Raw genomic sequence first — 10,440 nt, 5'->3', positions numbered from 1 at the left:
GAGAGAGGGAGAGAGAGAAATTATTAGGATTAGTAATTTTGAAACAAATAGATATTTTGTTATAAAATGTTATGAATTTTTGCAACAATATAATCTTTTGTTACAAAATATTATAACATTTTGCAACAAAACAACGATTTGATACGAAAGCCAACATAATTTGTAACAAAAGCAATCACATTGTTACAAAATATTCTTATTTTGTAACAATAATTAATTATTGTTACGAAAAAACTGTAATTTGTAACAATTTTAAATTTGATACAAATTTTTTGTTACAAATATTCTATTTTCTTGTAGTGTTGGTTGATGTCAGCTGAAACATAATTGTTTACCTCCCATTTGTTATACAACAATTTTATTTAGTGGATGATTTTGTGCTAAGATATAGATTAAAAATAAGATTTCATCAAGAAAATATTGAAAATAGTAAAATCAGAATTTCATAACCATCAATTATTTTTGCAAAACCACACTGAAAATATCATATGACTATCTAACAAATCTCATAAATAAGTCATGGGTTTGTTTCAACTAATAACGCACTTTAAAAATTATTGCATGTTCATACAATATTGATGAATTTATCATGCCTACTACAAGAAAACACGTCTATTGCAACGTTTTTAAAGTGTGGCGAAAAGCTGAAAAAAACGTGGCGATAGCTTTTCGCCACGCTTTTTGAGTTACCGCCACGCTTTTGAAAGGGTAGCGTCTGAAAGGGTGGCGGTTGCTCTATCGCCACGCTTTTTCTTTTGCCACACTTTTTACAAATGGCCACCCATTAAAATGTGGCCGTATGTGGGAGATATAGCCATGTTTTAAAAGCGTGGCCATATGTGGGAGATATGGCCACGCTTTTGAAGCGTGGCGATAGGTAGAAATACGGCCACGCTTTTGAAGCGTGACATAGCAAGAGATACGGCCACGCTTTTAAAGCGTGGCGATAGGGAGAGATACGGCCACGCTTTTAGCAAGATATACCGCCACACTTTAAAAGCGTGGCGAAAGCCTTGTTAAATTAAAAAAATATTTTCCTTACTTGATCTTCATTGCTACATAATATAAATTTTCAATCCTTTTTTATTACCAAACCTACAATTATAGTATGTAATTTTTATTACAAGACAAATCAAACAATAGTTAGTGACATATATAATTTATTATAATTGTTTCATCCAGCGCAACATTCAAAGGAAAGACAAATTCATTCCGAACAGCAGCAGTAAACAAAACAAAACCTACATCCACTAACCAATCCAGATTCTCTAATTAACCACCTAATTCAACTAAACTAAATTAGTTGAACTAAACAAGCTAAACAAAATGAGCTAAATTAGATTAATCAAACAGAAATAAAATCTAATGAGATGAAAGGGGAACCTGGGAAGCAGGGAATTGGAACAGGGGAAGGGAAGGGAAAGATTGATGATGATGAGTGGAATTGCTATGCCTCTCATCTGAGCTCAACTACCTTGAAGGTTAGCAATCTGCTGCCTAAGCCTTACCAACTGTCGAGCAAGAACTTTAGATGCAGCCTGAATATTGCACAGGAAAAGAAGAAAATATTAGCATGTTTGGCACAACAGATTATCTAGAGACTAGAGAGAAATAACAGTTTTTTATACTTTCAAAACTTTTGACAGAAGGCTCTTTCAATATAGAAGATGTTTTGAACCAAAAGTAAGCCAATTCGAATTGGAAGTTAGCATAGCAAGGGAAATCGATTTTGAGAAAGTCACAGAAATAACAGCCACCCATTTATGGATCAATTTCCTCTTTATTGAAGGTTGATTGTTATCATCACTAGGCAAATCCAACAATGTTATTACCATCCGAATGAGTTAAGGATTAAATAACAAAAAAAAAAACTCTTCCTGCTTTTACTTGAGATCACAACTAAAAGAGAAATGTCACTAAAAATAAACTATATATTTTACACATACATCAATCAAGCCACACAGAACAATTATTTCCTGCACTCGGTTGGACATAAACAATTTAATGTGACCCTAAAATTAGTTAAACACTCCAAACCTAATCCGAAGCATCAAATTCGACATAAACAGTAATCCATCCTAATTCGCGAGAAATTGTAAACGAGAAATTGAATAAAGTAACATGTACAAACCTCAAAGAAACCCTGGGGGCAATCTATCGATTCCTTTCAGCAGAGAATCGAGCAAAACAAAAACGGCGAGGCAGGGAATGGCAGAGACGAATGCCCAGCAGGGAAAATAGAGCAAAGCAGATGCGAGGCGGAGGCGCGGTGGAGAGGATGTAGCAGATGCGAGGCGGAGGTGCGGTGGAGGGGATGACAAAGAAGACAGTGGCCATCGCAATGTATGGTGGCCAGAGCAGGAAGGCGATGACAAAAGTGATGAAACCACAACGAAGGAGAGTAGAGAAGACGACACTGGCGACGATGCAGAGGAGATCGGCGAGGAGAAAGACGCTAGTGACGAGGTTAACGAGGACGACGCTAGTAACGAGGAGGAGACGAGGCGGAGGAGAGGCTAATGGCACAGCGAGGACAATGCTGGTGAGGGCGGGGATCTGAACTCTTCAAGGGTTGCCATGGAGTTGAGAGTTGAGTGACAATGGTAACTTAGCTTGGTAAGAGCTGAGAATGAGCGAGAGAGTGCCAAAAGGTTTTCAGATCGAAGCTTGCTTTAGGGTTTTCTTTTTCAAAAACCGTTTGGCCACGCTAAAAGCGTGGCCATTCCAACTAACTGCTACCCTTACAAAAGCGTGGCCGTTGACCCTTTTCGCCACGTTTTTGAAGCGTGACAAGAAAAAGCGTGGCCAAATTACTATGCAATCGCCACCCTCACAAAAGCGTGGCCATTGACCACTTTTGGCCATGCTTTAAAAGCGTGGCAAAAAAGCGTGGCCATATCTCCAATCAACTGCTACCCTTCCAAAAGCGTGGCCGTTGACCTTTTTTGCCACGTTTTTGAAGCGTGGCAAGAAAAAGCGTTGCCAAATCACTATTCAATTGCCACCCTCACAAAAGTGTGGTCATTGACCACTTTTGGCCACGCTTTTAAAGCGTGGCAAAAAAAGCGTAGCCATAGGCCTTTTTTCTTGTAGTGGCCGTAGAAGTGGCTATGTAACAACTATGATTCATCTGGAGCATCCATTAGAGTATCAAAATTTAGAGTGAGTTAGGATAACATTTAGAGACGGAATGTATTTTTTAAGAGTCTTATATATATATATATATTGGTTATTTTTGCAACATGCATGTTATATCATTTGATGAAAAGAAATGTACATACTTCAAATTAATAAAAATGCTATTTATACACTAAAACTAGCCATCAATATATTTGTATATAAATATATGTGTAGTTTAATTTATTTTCAATGTATATTTATATTTTAGCATGTAATTTATACCAGTGGCTGACTTTAGTGTGTACACGTAGTATAGTTGCAAAGAAATATGTTTAATTACTTTGTTGGTCCCTATAGTTTTGCAAAATTTTTAATTAGGCCCCTATACATTTTTTTTAATTGGGTCCCTGCACCAAATTTTTTTTCAATTAGGTCCCTCTTGATAGTAATTGACTTAATTATATAGGGACTCAACTAAAAAAATTAGTGCAGAGACTCAAATAAAAGGACAAAAAAAAAGTATAAAAACTCAATTAAAAAAAATTGGTGCAAAGACTTAATTAAAAGGAAAAAAAGTATAGGGACCTAATTAAAAATTTTGCAAAACTATAGAAATCAACAGAGTAATTAAATCTAAACAAATATATACCTACTAATCTACTATATACCACCGCTATTTGAGTACTTTTTCTAGTTTTTTTTTTTTTGCGGCGATTTTCAATATGCCACAATTGTTGCCACATAATTTTAAACTTGTTTCCGGCCATTTTAAAATTGCCGCCAAAGTGCCGCAAAAATTGTATTTTTTATTTACAAAGCGCTGTTTTTCTTTTAAATATTATAGGTATATTTTTTGCGCTTTTTGGATTTTTTAATATTACAAATCTTATTAATTTTCATCTAAAAGTCTAATCTGATGGAAAAAGCAAAAAAATATATATATAACTATGAAACAAATTCATATATTTATAAAAAAATCAGTAAAGTAAATCTATTGTTAAGAGTTGCATAGTCAAATTCAAAAAATATTTGCTCCAAATCTAAATAATTCCATCCCTAATATACTAATTTTTGCTTTGTCCTTCCACGAAATTCATCCCTGCAGCTAGCGATATCTGGTGCCAGCTCCTCACCTGACCGTTTAAATAGATATCTCAGAGCACTCTCCATTGCCTGCCTCTTTTTCTTCTCTTTGCTACTACTTCATCCTCCATAGTGTTCCTTTTTAACTTCTCAGCTTCCAACTCTAGCTGTAGTTCAAGCAGCTTCCTTAGCTTTGGATCTCCTCTATTTGAATTCCGTTGCCCGGCGGATACGCATTCGGACTGAAGAGTTAACTAAGAGTCGGTCTAAAACCCATGCCATACACTCTACCTGATTTCTCTTTTTCGAGAACTTGAGCAAGTGAATCATTTTAAGACAACACTCTAGAAGACTCATCTTGTTGTTCGATCTCCACAATTCTTTCCTACAAATTAAACATAAATCAGCATACATAAGCCATCGCAGGCTAGGGTAAACAATATTAGACTTTTAACCCAAAATTATAATTGAAACCAACCAGATACAACAATGAAAGATGACATAGTACTTACTCCAATTGTCCAGCTTCTTCATGGATATAGGAGCCATCTTTTCTTTTGTACACTACGGTCCATAACTCCCCTCTACTGACTATCCTCCCTTGTAGTTTCAACTGTAACAATATAAATTATGACAGTACCGTATTCCATGCAATTAAGAAAAATATAGACGTAGAAATAGTTCAAAGGGTGAATTCAAACGTAAATTACCTCTTCTTCCTTTCGCCTTGCCAAGCTTTTCGAACTGCCAGTGTGGGTATATACTTATTTCGATCGATTCACAATATTTTTCCTGCACTTCTCCTACTGTGTCATTAGACATAAGAGTGATTAGAAACTAATTTTGTCAGACTCAATGCAAGATGAAGGATAGAGTTATCTCACCGCTAGAAGCAAAGCTGGAAGCAGCAAGACTTATCAATAGTGATCGAGCTCATATAGAAGAAATGTCTATACCAAAATGGAATAGTTGTCTTAATCAAATACAAAAGTTTCATTTAAATTTATTTGCTTTTACTTAATAGATTTTGTGAAGTCTTCTTTTAACCCAGTTAAACATAAAAGCAAACTTTATCAACAAAGGATGTGAAGATACAAAACTTAATTTCAGACAAACAAGGTGACATTCAATTTATTCAATGTTTATGATTTCTGGTTGGAGGTCCTTTAACATTCTAACTCCTCTTAACATAATCCTATTACAATATGAAGTTGGAAGTCTTCAATACATCCTACAGAGAATTTAGGACATTATAATGAATATGAATGAAGAAGTAAATAGATTTCATCCATTTTTGACTAGAAGGATTTGATTTTTAATACAATTTCTAACTTTACTCTAATTTTACTGTTACATACATATGTATAATCTCTTCTTGAAACTTTATCTATTTACTAGAAGTTTCACAAGTATACAAAGATGAATAGGAATACTATTTCTCTATCACTTTTCTCTAGTTTTTCTGTCACCCCTTTTAACCTTTTGGTTTCAAACAATAATTTTTACTCTGTTATTTTTAAAAAGCTATTCTTCTAGTTAGTTTGAAACAATAATTTTTATTCTGTTGTTTTTAAAAGCTATTCTTCTATAGATCTATGAAGCAATGTGTAAATTCTTGATGAATTTGATGAAGCATGTCTGCTTTAAGGATTATTTTAGCATTAGGAGTTAAATTGTAAATAACATAAAATTATTGAAACTGAATCAATCAAACGATCAAACAATCATTAACTATTTGCATCTATTTATTCCAACTAAAAAATTCACTACAAAGTACACAATAAATCAAAATAGTAGTACATTCAAAATTGTAACTCTAATAAACAACCACAATTAACCTGAATTAATAGAAGATATAAACAAAATTTGAGTCAAAGTAACCTGAAAGCATAATCTATACCAAGAAGATATAAACAAATCTTGAGAAAAATAAGATTCAAATTTTGTAAGTGATCAAGAATGAAAACAAGAAAGAAATAGCAATGTGAAAGAATGAACTAGTGATAGGGGAGAGGCCACAATAGATGAGATCGCGCACGATGGAGGAAGGAGTAAGGGTTTCACACATGGTAGAGGAGAGAGGAACGGTCGATGACGGTGAGAGGATGATGGATCGGTAGCCACGCGACTCAAAGACAGCACAGACGCCCATGGTGGATCAGAGAACGTAGGTGGGTTTTGCATACCGTGGAGGAGGGGTTTCACGCACTATAGATTAGAGGAGAACGGTCAATAGCGGTGAAAGGAGGATGGGTCGGCAGCTACACAACTCCACAGTGACACAGCAGCGTACGGACGAGCAGAAAACAGGGGTTCACGCGCTTCCAATCTCTTTTCACAGGTTTCTATTTTTCTTGATTTTGGATAATTTGATATGTTTTTCTTGCAATTATATGTTATAGAGTTGGGGTTAGCGGCGGGATTGCATGAAATCGATGCTATACCAACCGATTTTGCGTCACATTGAAGGGCTCGGTATGCAATCGCAACTATCTTGACAAATTACAGCAGATGGAGAAACAACAGACAATAATTTGCCGCCGCTAGCAGTATCCATGTGCATGCTTTGTAGTGTGATATATTTACTTGTGAATCTATTGTGACTAAATGGAAGGTTGGCTGAGTTTAATTTATCCTAGCTGGTGTTTTGTAGCAACATTTGCATCTCTAACTTTGTTACATGAATCCTGTTAGAAATATAATTATTTGTATGTCTCTTTCTATCGGTTTAAACTTTTGAAAAAAAATGATATATATCATGGTATCAAAATTTATATGATTAAAATGTCTAAAATTAGATCATTATTGTTGAGCTCAAAAAATAAAAAAAATTCAACTTACGCCAAATAAAAAAAAAAACTATCAAAAAATTATTGCAAACCTAAAAAGAGAGTCTTTAGCGAGTAACCGTTATTAATTATAGGGTTTTACTAATAAATATTTTTAAAATATTTTTAATAATATCATAAATAACTTGAGGAAAAAAATGTAAATTTCTTAAGTTTTCAATACATTACTTGATACTACATTGAAAGAGTCAAAACTTTCTATTTTAACTCTTTACATAGCCACCTACTTGGAAAGTGAAACATATAAATAGAATGGATATTCCCTATGTCTACCAATTAAGAGAGAATTATCTCCTACCGCAATCCCCACTAATCAATTAAACCAATAGAGTTTTGTGTTATTGGAACTTGATAATAATGTCCACTAACTTATTAAGGAATAATGTTCACTAAATTATTATGCATTATATTATATTATAAGACAAACAAAAGTTGGAGTTGGAGACATGCTTCAAAGAGTCATAATCGTGGTTCATTAGGTCATTCTTGTCCCTCAAATTAAATAGAGCATTGTTTCTTGATCCAGAGCGCTTATTATTTTAGGTAATAAATAAATAATATTAAATTACATGATTTTTCTGTGGAGTTTAAGAGATATTACAATTAAAATGGCTATAAATGGTTAAATATTTATTAAGGTTTCGGATTCAAATAACTGTGAAAAAGAAAAAGAGCAATTATAAAGAGAGTGCAGCAGAATTAATTCTTTTATGTGCAGGGACGGATCCAGAAATGATATTATGGGGGGTCAAAAACACATATAATATTAAAAATTATGTAAAAAAATTATATAATATAAGATGTATTACAAAAATATAACGACAGAGAATATATTTTAAAGTAAAAAAAATATGTGTATACTTTTTATTAACGAAGTGGTCAAATCTTCGTATCATAAAATTCACCAATAATAGAATTTGTGTTAATTTTTTCAGTAATTTTCTTTTCAATATAACTAAGAGACAATTAGCAAAAAATTCATCTTTTATTTTGTTTCTAAGTTATTTTTCGCAATATTTATAGTTGAAAAAGATATCTTAATTATAGCAGTTGAAACAGAGAAAATTAATACCAAATGAATAAAAAAAGACGGCCACAAGAAAAAAAAGAATTCACTTTAATTATGAGATTTGAAAATTTTTGTTTAATTAAAAAGTATTAGTAATAATATATTTTTCAGATTTCTTTAATATTGTTACTTACTTTGTAGATATTAAAAATTATTAATATTTAAATTAGACTGAATTTTTATTTATACTAGACAAAATAATAAATAATTTTTTTAAAAAAATTAAATTATACATAATAACTTATTACTATTAAAAGAAGTTGGGGGGCCGAGGCCGCCACTCGCCCCCCTTGTATCCGTCCCTGTTTATGTGTTTGCAGCTTATTAAATTTGAGTCCGTTGTGATTATTTTGACTTGTGTTTTATCCCTAACGTATCCCAGTACGAGCTTGATGACTAAATTGTGGTAAGATTTTTTTTTATTTAAATTAAAATAAATATATAAATTACGAAAAAAAATAAAATATAAAATAATTACTTAAATGTCTAATTGATGCGGTAATTTACAACTATAATACTAATCGACAAGTGCACCGGGTCGTACCAAGTAATACCTTACGTGAGTAAGGGTCGATCCCACGAGAATTGATGGATTAAGCAACAATGATTGATTGATTGGCTTAGTTAGGCAAGCAGAAATTAGTTTTGAGATGATTAAAATGTTTAAGTTTGAATTCAAAATATCAAAAGTATAGACAATTAAATAAATTGGGAATAAAATATGGATAAACAGTTAAGGCTTTAGAGTTATCTATTTTTCCAGATTAACTTTTCTTACTAACTATTTTGATTATGTAGGATTTAATTTATGGCAAACTATATGTGACTAGACCCTAATTCTTTAGACCTTTCTAGTCTCCTCTAAAATTCATTAACTGCTAATTCCTTGGTCAATTAATTCCAATTAAAGGGTACATGATCAAATTCCAGTTTGCATACCACAAAAATTCTAATTACCCAAAGAATAAAAGGATTATATATCACATATCCCGTTAAATCCAGATAATTAGAATTTAGGAGAATATGTTTTCAAGCTGTTGTTCAAGTATAGAGTTTTTCCAAGTTATACAAGAACTCAAATAAAAAGAGGGTCATACTTCCGTTCCACCCAAATTCATAAGACAAAGAACGAAAACAATTCTTAAATATAAATCCAAAACATAAATTAAAATAGAAAAAGTAATAAAATCAATCCATACAAATAGACAAAGCTCATAACCTTAACAATGGAATATTAGTTGCTCATGAAATGTGAGATGTAAATTTTTATAGAATTTCCTAATAGAATCCCCCTAATGTAATCTGTTTCCTAAAAGAAGAGAAGTCTTCCCTTTTTATAACTAATCCTAATTAATTTAAAATCTAATTATCTAAAAATAAAAATAATATCTTTTCCTAAAAGATAAGATTTGAATTTAAATTCGAATTAATTAACAGATTTTCAGTTGATGGGTGGGGATCACTTGATTTGTCCATTCTGCAGCTTTTAAACTGTGTTTTCTAGGCTGGAAAGTGGGTCAAAACAGCCCAGAATTTGCCTCCAGCGTTATTTGTAGTTTTGCAGATCGCGCATGTGACGCGTCCGCGTCGTCCACGCGTTCGCGTCATTTGTGCATATTCCAGTCCACCCTATCTATAATAAATAAAATTGCACAAAACTCAAAATAGCATCCATAGTGGCTAAAATATAATTAATTCTTAATTAAATTCAACAAATTAGATGCAAATTCACTAGGAAAAGATAGATAAGATGCTCACGCATCACAACACCAAACTTAAACTGTTGCTTGTCCTCAAGCAACCAAAACTAATATAAGCTTAGGATGTGAATTTGCATGAGAATGAAAGTTCGATTAAGCTCATGTCTCTTTTTTAGTGGGGTTTATAACTGTAATCCTGAATAGTTTTGGCATCTCACTCTCCTTTGAATCAGAAGAATGTTAATGTCATTCGGATTTAGAATCCGGATGATATTATGAATTCTCTGATCTTTACATTTCAGTTTAATCCTTGAACACAGCAACATTTAATTTATTTTTCTTTGGTGCTTTGCACCTTGAGTCTAGCCGTGACTTTAAATGTTTTGTCTCAAGAGTTACTTGACACCGAAACACCACAAGCACTTAACTGGGGAACTTTATTTGAGTTCTGATTTTTCTTTCAATTACTCCAAAACAGTGGTGCTCAAAGCCTTTGGCATACTCTGTTAAACGCACTTGGTCTCGACTCTAAGTGTTCTGTCTCAAGGATTACTTGACACAATCACACTACAAGCATATGACTAGGGAAACAACTCTTTGAGCTTTTAATCATGTCTGA

This window comes from Arachis duranensis, chromosome 6 (genome assembly GCF_000817695.3).
Source record: "Arachis duranensis cultivar V14167 chromosome 6, aradu.V14167.gnm2.J7QH, whole genome shotgun sequence".
Classification (NCBI taxonomy): Eukaryota; Viridiplantae; Streptophyta; class Magnoliopsida; order Fabales; family Fabaceae; genus Arachis; species Arachis duranensis.
This window is presented reverse-complemented; position numbering follows the sequence as displayed.